General features: G+C 43.1%; 1 long non-coding RNA gene across 3 annotated transcripts in view; it reads left to right on the plus strand.

The window, feature by feature from the left end:
* LOC106724073 overlaps window positions 1–10,300 on the plus strand; it is a 16,246-nt gene extending 5,946 nt beyond the window's left edge. The window contains exons 2-4 of one of the 3 annotated variants that reach the window (XR_001359826.1): window positions 1,768–2,022; window positions 2,977–3,043; window positions 8,644–10,300. This is a non-coding gene — a long non-coding RNA (uncharacterized LOC106724073). Of the gene's footprint in view, window positions 1–1,767; window positions 2,023–2,976; window positions 3,276–8,643 lie in introns of those variants that run through there. The other 2 variants (XR_001359824.1, XR_001359825.1) reach the window with 2 other exon arrangements.
* The last annotated feature ends 6,557 nt before the right edge of the window (window positions 10,301–16,857 follow it).

A 16,857-nucleotide genomic window follows, 5' to 3' on the forward strand; every position in this document is an offset into this window, starting at 1 on the left:
ATATATATATATATATACACACACACACACACTTATTATACAAAGCCATGGAATATAGTTGAAAGAAAAGGCAGACTGGTCCTATTTACAAAAAAAAATTTATATTTCTATGAATAACAAAGAGACATTTTTAGGGGTAGACTTAATGATTATATTCAAAATGCAAAACTTGATTTTATTTTCCTCTGTTCATTTTTTCATTAAGTCTTTATCTTTTCCACAAGCAATAATGCATTTCCTAATTCCTCTCTCTAAAAAATAATAGTCTGACAAAACCTTTTTACCTTAAATGCTTTTCCCCCTCCTCTAGCCTTTGTCTAAACCAGTGGTCGGCAAACTCATTAGTCAGCAGAGCCAAATTTCAACAGTACAACGATTGAAATTTCTTTTGAGAGCCAAATTTTTTAAACTTAAACTATATAGGTAGGTACATTGTTATTAACTTAATTAGGGTACTCCTAAGCTGGCCTTTGCTAAAAACGTCCTCAATCTGATTGAGGTACGTTCGCTGAGGTCGACCCCTTCCAACTCTCCCATCCACACTCGTCTTGTATACTTGTTTCATCTATCTCTCATTAGTCAACAGAGCCAAATATCAACAGTACAACGATTGAAATTTCTTTTGAGAGCCAAATTTTTTAAACTTAAACTATATAGGTAGGTACATTGTTATTAACTTAATTAGGGTACTCCTAAGCTGGCCTTTGCTAAAAACGTCCTCAATCTGAGGGGTCGACCTCAGCGAGCGTACCCCCACTTCTTCTAATGCCACTTCTTCAAAATAGACTCTCCCAGGCCGAAAACCGACTTCTGCGCATGGGCCACGAAGTTTCAATCGCACTGTACATTCGCGCCCGCACGTGGTATTTTGTGGAAGAGACACTCAAGGGGCCAAAGAGCCACATGTGGCTCGCGAGCTGCAGTTTGCCAACGACTGCTCTAGAGGGTCAAACAAAACCCATCCCAAAGGTGGAACAGGCTGCTTCTCAGCTCACTACCCCTTCCAAAGAACAACTGCCACTGTTTAATCCTCCCTCCACAGCAGAATTGTCGGCACCTGCTTACAGTCCTGCCAGTACCAGGAGCAGAACTTATTATCACCCAAACCCTAACATGTTATCTCTGAGGGAAGTAGCAAACAGGGAGATTGGTGAAGGAGTTGTTCAAGTACATGCTTCCTTTTCCGAAGACCCTAGCAAATTCATAGAGGGGTGTAATCACTTGACATTGATTTACAATTTAACTTGGAATGATTTACAAATTGCTCTCTCCCACTGCTGTACTGTAGATGAAAAGCAGCGCATAATAGGAGCTGCAAGGGCCTATGCTGATGAATTAACTGGTTGTCATGCTAAACATCACATACCAACCAAGGGGAGATGCAATTCCAGATCAGGACACTAACTGGGTCTATAAAACTGGGACAGATGAAGGACAAGAGGAAAGGGACCGCTGGACCCATATGGTTACTTATCTCATAGAAGAGATAAAAACTGTACTATTAAGCCTGTTAATTATGACAACATAAAAAGGGTTATTCTAAGAAAGAATGAAAACCTTTCCCTTTTTCGGGAGTGATTAACAAAAGCTTTACAAAAGTACACAAACCTCAACCACAAATATGTTGAGGGCAAAGCATCTGAGGATGGGTTTTATCCAGCAGGCAGCCCCAGACATTAGGAAAAAGTTAGAAAAACTAGCCTTGGGACCCCAGATCCCCCACTGAGTAACTGGTAGAAATAGCTTTCAATGTTTTTAACAACTAAGGGCAAAGGAAGAGCAAAAAAACCACCCTGCGGACAAGAAGGACACTGGAAAAGGAATGCCCTGGGAAGGGGCCTCCTCAAAAACCATGCAAGTGTGACCATTAAAAGATGGGCTGTTCCAGGAGCTGGAGGGTCTCCAGACAAGAACCTACCCACACGATGGCTTTGAACTGAAGGGGCCCTATGTTCCAGTTAGCTCCTACTAAGAACATCAAAATTGAATGGACAGAGCCTTGGGTGACCTTTAATGTGACAGGTAAATCCATTACATTTCTATTAGATACAGGGGCTGCTTGCTCTGCTCTGACTCACTCACTGGGGCCTCTTTCTTCCCAAATCTATGTGATCACTGGGGTGTGCAGAAAGCCGCCCATTGTCTTCACTAGCAGAGAAGTGCAAACAAGGATCCCAGAACGCTGGTGAACCTTGAACCCATGGCAAGGGCCAGAGTTATGCACTGATTGTCTAGTCCTGACAATGGGGGCTCAAGCTATTTCCTGATCAAATAGTCTCAGGGTAAATCCTTCTAATATTTACTGACCTTTAAGATAGCCTGTCTGTTATTGCAATTAGCTGCCTGACTAAGGGCTTTATGTGTATCCAGAGTTGAATAAAAGGTTGGCGAGGCCTGGGCACCAGTGGAAGTCCTTCCCCTTGAGTTGGGCTTGCCTGCCTGGCCCCCCAATATTTCCAAATTATCTCTTGTCTCGTCTCTGTCATTTGTGTGCAGCCCCTCCTCCAGATCCTGAACCCTGAACCACGCGGGACGTGGGGGAACTCATACACAGTAGTGGATGAGCATCCTCGGCACTACCACTTCACTCTACCCTTAGGCTGCAGCCTTGGGAATCTCGCTTTTAATTATGCCTTTCTTATAGATCCGGGATGCTTCATTCCCTTATTAGGGAGGGGCATCTTGTCTAGTATAAGCTTCTGGGTAATTAAAACTGTAAACAAGGCTAAGGTAATTGAAGGAAATTTTGTTAAAGTGAGTCTTTTAAAATATTCTATATCCTCCTTCTGGAGATCCAGGAGCTGCTGCGGCCCTGAGAACAATGGGGAATTAATACCACCCCCAAACCCTGTGCAGGTTGGGGAAGCAGCAGAGGCAACTTTTTCTCCCCATCTCAATGTGAAAGGGAAAATGGTACTTTAAAACCGAAGCCACTGAAATACCCAAGCCAGATATTTCCACTTGTCTCTTCTCCAGCCTCCTAAAAGTGGTCAAGGACACCAAAGGAATGATTCATGTTATCTCTGTTATGCCTCTTAAAAATGTGAGTGTATTTGCCAATTAAAAAAACGATTTCTGAAAGTTATTAAATGTATTGCTTTTAGTTGTCACTAAAAATTAAAGTTTCTAAGAATTAAGAATTCTAATTAAGTTGGGTGAAAAAGAATGTGGTATTGGTAATATAGAATTGAAAGTGGTTTCTTTTAGCTATAGCCGGTTTGGCTCAGTGATAGAGCATCGGCTTGCAGATTAAAAGGTTCTGGGTTCAATTCCAGTCAAGGGCAGATGTCTGGGTTGTGGGCTCGATTCCCAGTGGGGAGAGTGCAGAAGGCAGCCAATCAGTGATTCTCTCTCATCATTGATGTTTTTATCTCTCTCTCCCTCTCCCTTCCTCTCTGAAATCAATAAATAAAAATAAAAAAGTAGTTTGTTTTAAAGTTGGTTATTTCTGAATGAGGCAAGAAGAAACAAACTAAGAGGGACTAGGAAAGTTGCAGAGAGGTTATGTACATTGAAGAAAGTCTGTAAATCACAGGTTTGTGTACATTGTAGAAACTTACACCCCTCTGTGTAAGTTTCAGAGGGTTCATGCAAATTGAAGGATTGTATAGAGGTAAAAACCAAAACGAGAAAGGATTGAGGAAATGAAAAAGGTGAGAAAGGATTAAAAAAGGGATATGCATATTGCAGAAAGAAAGGACATTGGGAAAAGGGACATACAGGGGGAAAAAATGACATTGGAGAAGGAATTCAAGAAGGGAAATGCAAATGGGGAAAAACTCAGAAAGAAAAAAAGACACATAAAGCAAAGCACTTTTGACAGCAAAAAATCTCCCCCATAAAACACCATAAAGAAATTTTAGGACTACTTGTAAGGAGATAAAAAGAGCTTTTCTTTTTCCTTGCTGTTGCCTTCCACAATTTAAGAGAAGCACCAAGATTGTTAGCTCCTCTGGTTCAAATAGCCCCTCTCTTCAAACTGAGGGACAAGATAAGCTACTCTCAAGACTTCATTCTTACATACATACCCCTCCTCCGTCTGGTTTACAACCCAGGAATAATGAATAGAAAGTTCCTTCCACCTTCCATGCCCTCTTTAAACAAGCCTCTTTTGAACTCTTCATAATTTTTGCACAGACATGGGAAAAATACTGATAAGAGGTCCCTAGGACATCTGTTGGACTGTCTCCTGAAGAACTAACAAAGATAACCACCCTAAGCTCTGCTCAATGTCACCTAGCAATAGCAGCAGCCCGAAAATCCCTCGCTTTAAAAGGGGGGGGGGGGGGGGGGGGGGGGGAGGCGCAGCTTTTGTTCCTTGCATTTGCATTGATTAGCAATGCACTGGTCCTTTCCCTCTGGGGGAAGTAAAATAAATTCTTTCAAGGCCCACACTGGCCAAAAACCCTAACATTTTGGTGGCCCTCACCGGGATAGAGTTAACTTCTCTTCTCCAACTTCTCTGTTTCTGGAAGTGCCGACTGGTGCAGACATTACAGAAAACAGTATGGAGTTTCCTCAAAAAAATTAAATAGGAACTGCCATTTGACCCAGTGATCCCACTTCTAGGAACATAGCCTAAGAAACCCAAAACACTCATCAGAAAGCCTGTTAAAGGAGTTGTTCAGATGCGTGTTCCCTTTTCTATGTCTAAGCTAGCCCTTTATAATTTCTGTTAAGGGCCAAGCACTTTAGTGATGCATTTTATTCAACTGACAGCCTCAGGTATTAGGAAAGTTACCAGAAACTAGTCTTAGAACCCCAGACCCCCACTGAGCAACCAGTAGAAATAACTTTCAGTACTTTTTTTAAAACATTGATTTCAGAGAAGAAGGGAGAGGGAGAGAAAGCTAGAAACATCAGTGATGAGAGAGAATCATTGATGGGCTGCCTCCTGCAGGCTCCCCAATGGGGATTGAGCCCACAACCCAGGCCTAGACTGGGAATCAAACCAAGACCTCCTGGTTCAGTGGCTCAACCACTTAGCCACGCCGGCTGGGCACCTTCAGTACTTTTAATACCTGAGACAGGGCAGAGGAAGAGCAAGAAAGCCATTTCATAGAAACAAAGGACTCAGTTTTAAGCCATTTGTCACCTCAAGGGCCGTGCCCCCTCTGTCCCAAGTTTGGTGACTGGCTGGAGGGTCCCCAGGATCAGAACCTACCCATACAATGGCCTTGAGCTGATGGGGTCCAATGATCTTATCACCCCCACTAAGAACATTACCTTTGAAGGGAAGGAGCCAAGGGTGGCCCTTGATGTTACAGGTAAGCTAATTAGATCTTATTAGATGTGGGGGTTGCTTTCTCTGCTCTGACTCTCTCACCACGGCCTCTTTCTTCCAAAACCTGTTTGATCACTGGGGTGAATGGGCATCCTCAACAATACCCTTTCACTCTACCCCTTCAACTGCAGCCTTTGGAATCTCACTTTTAGTCATGTCTTTCTAAGCCCCTGGGTAATATAATTAAAGAAAATTTATAAAAGTAAATCCTTTTAAACACTCCAAATTCTCCTAGAGAGCAGGAACTGTGACAATGTCCTTGTGAAAGCTGCAGAAGCAGCAAGGAGGGGGGCACCGCCCCTTATAAAGAAAAGAATACGATGTTTTTGAATCCAAGCACCTGAAGGCCTGGGAGTGCAGTCCTAGGAACAAGCTGTGGGGCCTGCCACTCTGCCCTAATCCCCCTAATGTCTCCCCCCATCTTTTCTCCAGCCTCCTAAAAGTTGTCAAGGTTATGTTATTCCTGTTACAAAATTTATCAGGAAAATGAATAATAATTGGCTTTAAAATATCAAAGTTAAGACAATAAATAAGTATAACTAAAATAAATGGTTTTTGATAAAGCATTTTAGTAATAATTATATTTGCCTATATATAGTTTTCCAAAGTCTTTGGTAAATTAAAAAATCTTGAAATATTGCTGGGTTAAATAAAGTTATTAAACATCTAGATATTTTAAAATTACATGAAATACTGAAACATTGATTACTAGACAAGTCTTAATTAAGTTTGCCTGCTTTTAGCTTTTTATTGCAAAAAGTCTATAAAGTGAATTTGAAACTATTACATAATGTTATACTTTGTTGAAGGTGTGTTTTCTTGAAAGTAAGAGTATATTTAAAATGTGTTCATAAACATCAATCTAAGGAATGCTGGTATTTACTTTTGGTTATCATTGGAAATTGAGATTTCTAAGAGTTAAAAGTTCAAATTAAGTTGAGAAAAAAGTATATGGGTATAATAATAGATGACAAAGTATAGAGACACGTTTTTGCAGAACAAAAATTGAAGTTGAGTTATTCTAGTGATGATTAGAGGCCCAGTGCATGAAATTTATGCATGGGGGGGGGGGTCCCTCAGCCCAGCTTGCACTCTCTCCAATCCGGGACCCCTCGGGGGATGTCTGACTGCCAATTTAAGGAGGACCGGCAGTCAGATATCCCTCTTGCAATCTGGAACTGCTGGCTCCTAACCACTCGCCTGCCTGACTGATTGCCCCTAACCCCTCTGCCTGCCTGCCTGATCACTCCTAACCGCCCCCCCCCCTGCTTGCCTGATTGCCCCTAACCACCCCCCCAGCCAGCCTGATTGCCCCTAACCACCCCCCATGCTGGCCTGATCACCCTTAACCAGCCTCCCGCTGGCCTGATCACCCCTAACTGACCCCCCTGCCAGCCTGATCACCCTAACTGCTCTCCCCTGCCGGCCTGATTGCCCCTAACCACCTCTGCCTCAGCCCCACCACCATGGCTTTGTCCGGAAGGACGTCTGGAAGGTCATCTGGAAGATGTCTGGTCTAATTAACATATTACCCTTTTATCAGTATAGATAGATAAAAAGGTTTGTGCAAATTTTAGAAAGGTTTATAAAAGGTTGTGAAGGTTGAAAAAGTTTGTAAAAGTTTTAAGTTTAAAAAAAAAAACAAAAACAGTCAGGCTCCAGTCCCCTTCCTCCAGCTAATTTCTTTAAAAGGACCTAGGATTACTTCCATTACACTTTCTCTTGCTCTTTGTCATTGTGTGGGGGAAACCTACCTACCTGTCTGGCTGCAGAGTAAGTTCTTTCTCAATACACGGCAATCTGTATATATAATCTATATATATAAAAGGCTAATATGCAAAGTGTCCCTTTGGGAATTCGACTGTGAGACTGGGAGTTTGATCACTTGCTATGATGTGCACTGACTACCAGGGGGCGATGTGGAACATGGCAGGCGGCAGCAGCAGGGCACTGAGGAAGCGAGGGAAGGAGGAGGTGGGGAGGCAGGGAACCTGATCGGCCCTGATTGCTGGCCAGGCCTAGGGACCCTACCCATGCAAGAATTTCATGCACCGGGCCTCTAATCTATATATATAAAAGCCTAAGCAACCGTTATGACCAAACAACTGGAACAACCAGTCAAGCAGTCACTATAACACACACTGACCACCTGGGTGCAGACACTCAATGCAGGAGCTGCACCCTGGGGGTCAGTGCACTCCCACAAGGGAAGTGCCACTCAGCCAGAAGCCAGGCTCATGGCTGGCAAGTGCAGCTGCGGCGGCAGTAGCCTCTCCCAACTCTGCAGCAGGTGCAGTGGTCTGGGATGAGAGTGAGCAGCGTGGAACCTGCTCAGGCTCCTCCCTGGCCGCCTGCCTCTTGGCGCACTGCTACATCCCCCGAGGAGTCCCAGATTGCAAGAGGGTGCAGGCCAGGCTGAGGGACCTCCCCTCCCCCTGCATGAATCCGTGCACCGGGACTCTAGTACTAAATAAAAGATAAACCTGTCTGCTGTATATGGAGTCACCCATCCGCAGGACCATCCCCAGACAACACCTGGGTAACGAGGTCCAGTGAGTCAGGTCCTGATCACCCTTGACATTTGAAGGGACCCCTTCTGTCCTATTATTTCTAACAACCCCACTCTTGTCATGTCACCAGGGTTTCTAACTTCAGGGAACCAAAGCGGACCACCAAGGCTCCCTCCTGTTGCTTAAGTCCTTAAATTGGAGCCTAGACTTTGTTTCCACCATCACAGCCCTTAACACTTTCATTGAAAGTCTCAATAGGTCTTCCTGCTTGGTGTTTGGGAACTTCTCTCCCTCTTTTTAGTTATCTTAAAAGTAATCAAAAACAAATAAAAAATCTTATGTCTTCTCTACAAAAATTAATAATCTAAATCATGTGTATGGTCTTTATGTATGTGGTGTGTTTTCTGCCTCTGGATGGCACTACTAGGATATAATATCTCATTGGCTGACAAAAAATTAAGCAAGATCCTATAGACAAAATATTTAATATTAAAACTGGTTTAAATTTAAGTAATATCTTTTAAAGTTATTACCATAAAACTATACATTTATTTTACCTAGATTTATAAAAGATTTACAATATAATATTTTGGTTAAGTATATTTGACAATCTTCCCAAAGTTTAAATTCCAAAAGCCTTTTTTAACAGAAAAATGACTTTAACTTATTATTATGGGCCCTGAAATACCTCAAGGACTTATTCTCTCTCCTAAGTTTTAAACTAATTAGGCCTATTTAATATGCTTGAAAAATTACATGGGAAGCTTTTACCAAATAAAAATTAAAGATAATAACTATAATTAATTGTATACATATGTTTTATTAAAATGAATGTTCTGTAAATTTCAGTTTACACTGGGAAGGAACATACGAAGATCCAGAGCCAAGTTCGAATGGGAAATTCTCAGAAGTAACAAGTATCCTGTCCATGACAGTGGACAAGCCTAGTGTAATAGTTCCCTATTGGAGACATCTGGTGGTAGAACTTCAGATGTTTGTGATCCACACATTGAGGCATTTATAAATTGTTTCCAGTACTCAATGTACACTTCTAATAAGCTATGTGCAGCATTTTAAAATCTTGCATATTGTTTGTTCTTTATATCTTAAAATTCTACATTGAATCTAAGAATATAAACTTTATGTCACTTCATAACAATTATTATTTGCCAAGAAATTGTTATCCTGGAATGTTATATCTTACAGAAAAGCAAGGTTCTTTGTCAATTGTTTTATAGTCAAGTCTATAACCATGTCATTTTAAGTTTGTCATTTATTATTATTATGACTTTGTTCAAAACATCACTAATTTTTAAGAAATATTTCTGTTTTCCAGGTATAAGAAAGTTTATTTAATAAATTATACCTTCATAAACAATATTGAGGCATTTATGTTTTTCTCCCTACCTGATCCCTCCAGAATTTGACAGCTCTCAATGAGTGAGCATTATTTTTATAGAAATATATTTGTTTGCATAAATCCAATAAGAATCTATTCACTTTATAAAACCAAGTTCCAATTGCAGGTCTATTAACCAAGACTTTGACTGGAATGTCATGTTTGAGAGAGACATGCTAGGACTCTGGATGTCACCAAAAGCCTTAAGGAATAAAAGACTGACTTTAAAGCCAATAAGATTACCTTGGAGAAATGGCCTGGTACCTTGCTTGTTCATTTGGTTCACAGCACTCTTTCCAGGTAAGGAACAAAGGTTGCTTTCCTGGGAGATGGCAGAGAGAACCTCAAGACATTTTGGTGACCTCAAGAACTTGAGGAATCCACTCAGACCCTTACAGGCAAAGCCAGATGGCAACTGTGTGGCTTGGCTTCTATGTCCTGAAGGGCTGACGGAAGCTCAACCTAGGTATTTCTTATAAGTGAAATTCCAGCAAAGTAAATCTAAAAGAGACTTATAATCAGTTACTATTCTTATTGTGTTTATACAAATAATAAGGTCAAGTTAAAACCTAATACAGTCTCTTTAATAAAAATGAGGGTGATTTTAGGGAGAGAAATTTTGTTTCAATAAAAATCACAATGCCCAATTGTAGGTATTAAACTCCATTGCAATTAACTGTTTTCAAAGTTTTAAGAAAGTTTTATACAGACCTCAGCACCTGATAACATCATCAGAGATATTCTACCTACAGACAATCTATCAAATTGTCACTGCTTACTTTCTTTCCAGCAAAAGCCTTCTCAATTGGTTTATAATTCTCTATATTGATTAAACTTTGTGTTCTTTCTGTTTGTATAGGTTATATGCCTATGACCTTAACAAATACCTAACTTTTTTATGACCTACTTTTTTATCTCGAAATAAACCTATTTTAAGTCCCCACAGGAACATCAATGGGCTACTCTTATGAGTCTAATAAGGACATCAAGTTCCTCTTCCAGATACAAAAAAACCTATACAATAAGTAATGTAATAACTAAACATTAATACAGTAGGGCCTTGACTTACGAGTTTAATTCGTTCCGTGACAGAACTCGTAACTCAAATTACTCGTATGTCAAATCAAAAAGTGAACGAGTGAGACACGTGATTCTGGGCTGATGTTGTGGCGTTCTCTGTGATGTTCACTGCGCCAACTAGCGGTGGGGTATCTGAAGCTGGCTCATAACCTGAATTTTAGCTCGAAACTCAAAGCAAAAAATCGGCTGAGAGACGGCTCATATCTCGAAAAACTCGTTAGTTGGGACACTCGTAAGTCAAGGCCCCACTGTATAATTGTCCTCCACTCCTTGAAGCATAGCCCTAGACTTCAGGACTTCCATTATAGACCTCTCTCCCCAGGTGACTCTCATTTGAACTCTCAAGTAGTATTGATGCCCCTTAACAGAATGGAAGCAATTACAGAAGATGGACCTTGCTGCCTCATTAACCCTAAAAGATTTTACGGATGGGAATCTCTGAGGGGGGAGTGTTAGAAGGAAAAAAGAAAGCTTTTCCTTTTCTTTGCTGTAGCCTTCCACAGTTAAGGAGAAGGACCTAATAATTTAAACCCCAAGATTGTTAGCTCCTCTGGTTCAGGCCCTCTCTTCAAACTGAGGGACAAGATAAACGACTCTCAAGACTTCATTCTTACATACATACCCCTCCTTCCTGCTGGTTTACAACCCAGGAATAATGAACAGAAAGTTCCATCCCTTTCCCCCTCCTTTTCAAACAAGCCTCTTTTGAACTCTTCATAATAACTTTTGCTCTAAGAATGTTTTACAGACTTGGGAAAAATACTGATGAGATACCTCCCTAGGACATCTGTTGGACTGTCTCCTGAAGAACTAACAAAGACAACCCTCCTGATGTCTGCTCAATTTCACTTAGCAATAACAGCAGCCGGAAAATCCCCCTCCCTTACTATCCAAGGCTTTAAAGGGGGAGTAGGGCAGCTTTTGTTCCTTGCCTTTGCATTGATTAGCAATGCACAGACCTTTTCCCTTTAGGGAAGTAAAATAAACTTTCTCTCTGTATCTATCTCTTCTTTTAGTTGTGAATTCTTTCACAGCCTGTGTCACGGGCCAAAAACCTTAACACTACTGACATCTGTAACGCCTCCAAGAAGTACAGTGGGGCCTTGACTTACGAGTTTAATTCGTTCTGAGACCGAGCTCGTTAAAGAGCTCGTTAACTCAAATTACTCTATCAACTCAAAAAACTCGTTAGTCGGGACACTCATAAGTCAAGGCCCCACTGTAATAATACACTGCTAGGGCCACCACAAGGGGGACACAGATGTAATCAAAGGCAATACATTAGCACAGTGGTTCTCAACCTTGGCTGCACATTAGAATCACCTGGGAATCTTTTTAAAATCCTGATTTCTGGGCCTCATCCTCCAGAAATTCTGTTTCTTTCTTATGGGGTGAGGCCACAACATTAGTAACAAAGAAACAGAATTTCCAGAGGATGAGGCCCAGAAATCAGGATTTTAAAAAGATTCCCAGGTGATTCTAATGTGCAGCCAAGGTTGAGAACCACTGCCAGCAGATTGGGCAGCTAAGATAGCAGCACAGTTTTCATCAATCACCCTAGAGGTAGCTCTGTTCCCCACCTCCCTTAGCTCCCTGAAGGCCCCTGCTACGCCACAGAGGAAGTATCTTGGACCTTTGAGAATAAATTCTCTACAAACCCAGCAGGCTGGATGTCAAAGGACAATAAACTTTTGTTACCTCAAACCTTATCATGGAACTGTACATCAAAGTGCTCCATGATGACACTCACTTGGGGAGAGATACTCTCACCACCCTTGTCTCCCAGCTGTTTGTGACACAAAGCCTTCATAAAACTATAAAGAACGTGACCTGAGGGTGTGTGCTCTGCTAGAAAAATAACCCTCAGAGTTACCTCGCTCCTTCTCCCCTCCGGACACCAATTCAACATGGGAGCACTCCAGGGAGAATTGGCAAATTGATTTCACTCATATCCCCCCTAAAGCTGGATTTAAATATTTGCTAGTATTTATAGACACTGACCAAATAAATTAAAGCCTTTCCTACCAAAACAGAAAAACTGCTGAAGTGGCCATGTACTTACTTAAAGAAATATTACCCAAATATAGACTACTAAGAAACTTACAGAGTGGCAATAGACCCTCTTTTATAGCCAAAATTACACAACTGACTCAAGCTTTAGAAATCAACTATCACACTCATCATGAAAACCTCAACTCTTGGGTAAAGTAAAAAAATTAAAAAAATTAAAAAAAAAACCTAACTAAACCCTAAAAAGGATTCTAACCAAGCTATGCCAAAAAGCTGCAGAGTCCTGGGTGTCTATGTTACCCATAGGCCTCATGAGAATGAGAGCTGCACCTAAAGGAAAGTTACAAATTATCCCCTTTATACTCACCTTTCTCAGATCTGACCTGCTAATAGATGAGTAAACTCTCCAGCTATTGTCTTATACCATTGAGGAAGCTAAAAAGCTAATTCCAATGTAACCCTGATATTTGGGGGGCTAGCAATCAGAATCCATGCCAGCCAGCCCAGTGTACATTCTTGATAACCTATAAATAAGTCATTACTTCTTTCCCAGAAACTTGTCTTGCAGAACCTGTTACAGAGGCCATAAAATTGAACAGTGCACTGCCCTGGAGGGAGGATTATTAACACTGGCACCAGACCAAAGCATCAGATATGGCCCAGAGACCCCCAACAACTGGGGGCCTTCTTGCAAGGCCCGTGAAAAGAACCGGAAGCATAATCCATATTTGCAGGACAAAGACCACAGGGAGATATAAAGGAGAAGCCCCCTGCATGTTACTTTACTCAGATTTGGAAAGTTATAGCCTGAGTCTGCTGGCGTAAATAAACAGTGTCACTCCTTTCCTCTAAAGCATCGCTTGGTTTTTCTGTGGTCTTCTGCAACAACTGGTTCCCTGAGACCGGGAACCCAACTGCACTTGGCCTTTTTGGCCTCCAGTGAGGGGATAGGGCTTGGGGCCTGGGGGCATGGGATAGGCCTCCGGAAGGCATGCCCTGCTGATTTTAGCAGAATTGAACGGGGGGGACTCAGGACACTCCCGGACCTCAGCCTAGGACCCAGCCAGCATCTGGAGAAAGTGGACAGACACTTCTGGACCTGTCGACAGAATCAGTAAGGTAGGGGCCCCCATCAGTTAGGCCCACTCCAAGTGAGTGGAAGGGGGAGCTTGATCACCTTCCCGGAAGTCATATGACTTCATTAGGTAAATTAGTCAGGAATCGAGTGGACTGTTTTTTAAAACTCTGAGTGAATGTCTGGTGAAAGGGTTTGAGTGTGGAGGGAGAGGGCCTGCCCTCTCCTATCCTTTGTGTGGCTCCACGACCTTGGTTACGGAGTCTGAATGGGCCCCAACCTGCAGTTCTGAGATTTGTCATAAGGCATAACGGTGACTCACCCCCACGTGGAGGTGACCAGGCCCAGGGTTTATACGGGTGCACCTTAGCTAAGACAAATCCAAACCCCCAAAGGGACACGGCCAGGCGGGCATCTGAGTGAGGATCTGTGAAAACAGGTCACCCCCTCCCTTGTCTGTCTCTCGCCACCGATCATCATGGGGTCAGGAAAAAGTAAACCCACTGTTCTCAATTACATGTTGAAAAATTTTAAAAAGGGTTTCAATGGAGACTATGGTATTAAAATGAACCCCAAAACACTGCAGAAATTCTGTGAATTAGAATGGCCAGCCTTCGGGGTTGGCTGGCCCTCGGAAGGCTCTTTAAATGAAAGACTGGTCAGGGCAGTCTGGAATGTAGTCACGAAGGACCCTGGACACCCAGATCAGTCTCCTTACAATAGACAGCAGGTTAGAAATTGCTCAAACCTTGCCGCCTTGGGTCCAGTTCTGCATGTGTAAGAAGGGACAGAGTAAGATTTTAGTAGCAGGAGAAAAGAAGCAGGCAGGACAGGAGAAAGCAGAAGAGAAGCAGGCAGGAGAAAAGAAACAGGTCTCTCAGAAGGGAACCCAGCCCCCTGTTCTGCCAGGACCCCCTGAGGAAGTCCCGCCAGTTTTACCACTTCCATATGTGCCACAGGCAGCACCAAGTGCTCCCCCTGCTGGTCTGGAAGGTCCAGAAAGTCTGGAAACACCACACCCCTTCGTCTCTCCTCAACCAGGCTCTCCAGAGCCAGTTGGGCAGCGCTTGCGTTCAGCTGATCAAGGGCCCAAGCCACAACCAGCATGTCAGATGCCTCTCAGGGAGATTCGGGGTGCCCAAGTACTTGTGAAGATGGGACCTTGCAGGAGGGAGGGCCAGTCTATTATTATCAGCCCTTTACCACAAGTGACATCCTAAATTGGAAACATCACACCCCAGCTTATTCTGAAAAACCTCAGGCCATGGTAGACCTCCTAGAAATGATCTTTCAGACCCAGAAGCCCACCTGGGTGGACTGCAAGCAGCTCCTTTTCATGTTCTTTAACACTGAGGAGCACATTAGAGTAGTAACAGGCTCAGAAGTGGCTCCAGACCCAGGTCCCGGCAAGATATTAGATACAAACAGGTGGGCCAGGGAGGCCTTCCCCAAAAAAAAACCCGATTGGAACCTGAACTCAGAAGACAGAAGGGCCGGGCTAGAAAGATATCAGCTGGCCTTCCTCCAGGGGGTCAGGGCCAGAGCCAAGAAGCCCACCAATATGGCTAAAATCTCTGAGGTTTTCCAGAAGCCTGATGAAAGTCCAGCAGCTTTCTATGAGAGACAGTGTGAGGCATACTGGATCTACACCCCCTTTAAACCTGAGGCCCCAGAAAATCAAACCATGGTAAATGCCGCTTTTGTAGGCCAAGCCCAGCCTGATATCAGGAGAAAATTACAGAAGCTGGAAGGATTTGCAGAAAAAATGTTACCAAACTGTTAGAGATAGCAAACAAGGTTTTCATCAACTGAGACAGTGCGGCAAGGAAGGAGGGAAAAAAAGAATACAAAGAAGGGCCAATATAATAGCAGCAGCTTTTAGAGGCTCAGGCTCCCAGACAGATCAGAAAGGGAAGCAAGAATACAGATCAGGGGGGAAAGGAAGAGTGAGCCTGAGATGAGACCAATGTGCCTATTGTAAGGAAACAGGACACTGGAAGAATAAATGTCCAAAATGGCAAAGTAAGAAAACTGGGACCCCTTTTCCACCCAGTCACTATCAACCAGAGCCACCTGAAGCAGATCTCATTGAGCTATCAATGGCTGATTCCAACTAGGACAGACCAGGCTCTTTTCAGCTAGGCTCCCATGGTCAGAATGAAAATTGGGGGCCAGACTGTGGACTTCATGGTTTATATGGGAGCTGAGCACTCAGTAGTCACTTGGAAAGTAGTGCCTCTCTCAGGAAAGGAGGTCACCATTATTGGAGCTACTGGGTACCAGACCCATAGACCATTCTGCCGCCCTCACCGATGTCAACCTGGCGGCCATCAAGTAATTCATGAATTCCTGTACTTGCCAGACTGTCCAGTGCCTCTAATGGGTAGAGACTGAAAGGGCAAGGACTAAATAGCGAGAATCATACTGAAAGGGCGAGGACTACGCCCTCCATCTTGCCCCAGGGTAAGAGCTATGTCCTCCATCTTACCCTGGATCCTCCATTTTTAGGCAGCCATGTGCTCGGCAAGGCTTCTTCCCGGAAGCCCAAGCCTCTGCTAGCCACACCCAGGACTTCTTTAAACTAACCAATGACAATCAAGGGAAGTGCGCACCATAGATATGACCACATCCTGTGTAACAAGACACCAACTTGCGCCTGGCCAATCGGCAGGGCCCAGAGGAGTCCTTTCTCCCCTTACTCCAACCCCCTATAAAAACCCCTCTTCCCACAGGGCTAGCCCTCTCTGCCACTTGCTGCTGCGTCAGTAAGAAGTATAGGGAAGCCAAGCCCGGGCTTGAATAAAGACTCTTATGCTTTTGCATCGGACACGGCTGGCTCCCTGGTGTGGTTTCTTGGGGATCCTGAAATCTGGGCATAACATTTGGGGGCTCGTCCGGGATCCCCAAGACCCTCGAGGGACCCCCAATCCGGAGAGTCTGACTGACCGCGCTAAGTGTCTGTGTGTTGTGTATTTTGTTCTGTATGATATATGTTATCTCTAAGGGACTTGTCCTGTATCTGGAGGAATGACTTCTAGATGGTATTCACCGTCTCTGGGACTTCCAGAGGGAAGTCAAAACTTGGACTGGCTAAGGGTTCGAATCTGGCCTATCTTTTAAAAAAGGTAGAAGAGAAGCATTCCTAGGCAGTTTTCTACTGCCTCTGTTCAGGGACTTGTTCTGTATCTCGGCACAATTGAAACTGATTTGTTGGTATTTTGTGGTGTAAATGTGGCATGTGCCTGTATAAAAGTGTTTTTGTTTGCAACCTTCTGAACATCTCCTGAGTTTCCGTGGTGAATGGGGAATGTTATCTGTCTTTATTGTTTAAATGTGTGTCTTTGTTGTTTAAAATTGTTTAGCTAGTGAAATTTCTGTTTATGTCTCTTAGAAAATATGAATGTATTGCTAATCTGAGGAATGTCAATTATTTACATGTCACCTAAAAATTAAGGTTAAGAGTTCTAACTAACTGGAAAGTATGGCTTTGGTGCCATGG

This window comes from Myotis brandtii, unplaced genomic scaffold (assembly GCF_000412655.1).
Source record: "Myotis brandtii unplaced genomic scaffold, ASM41265v1 scaffold703, whole genome shotgun sequence".
Lineage (NCBI taxonomy): Eukaryota > Metazoa > Chordata > Mammalia > Chiroptera > Vespertilionidae > Myotis > Myotis brandtii.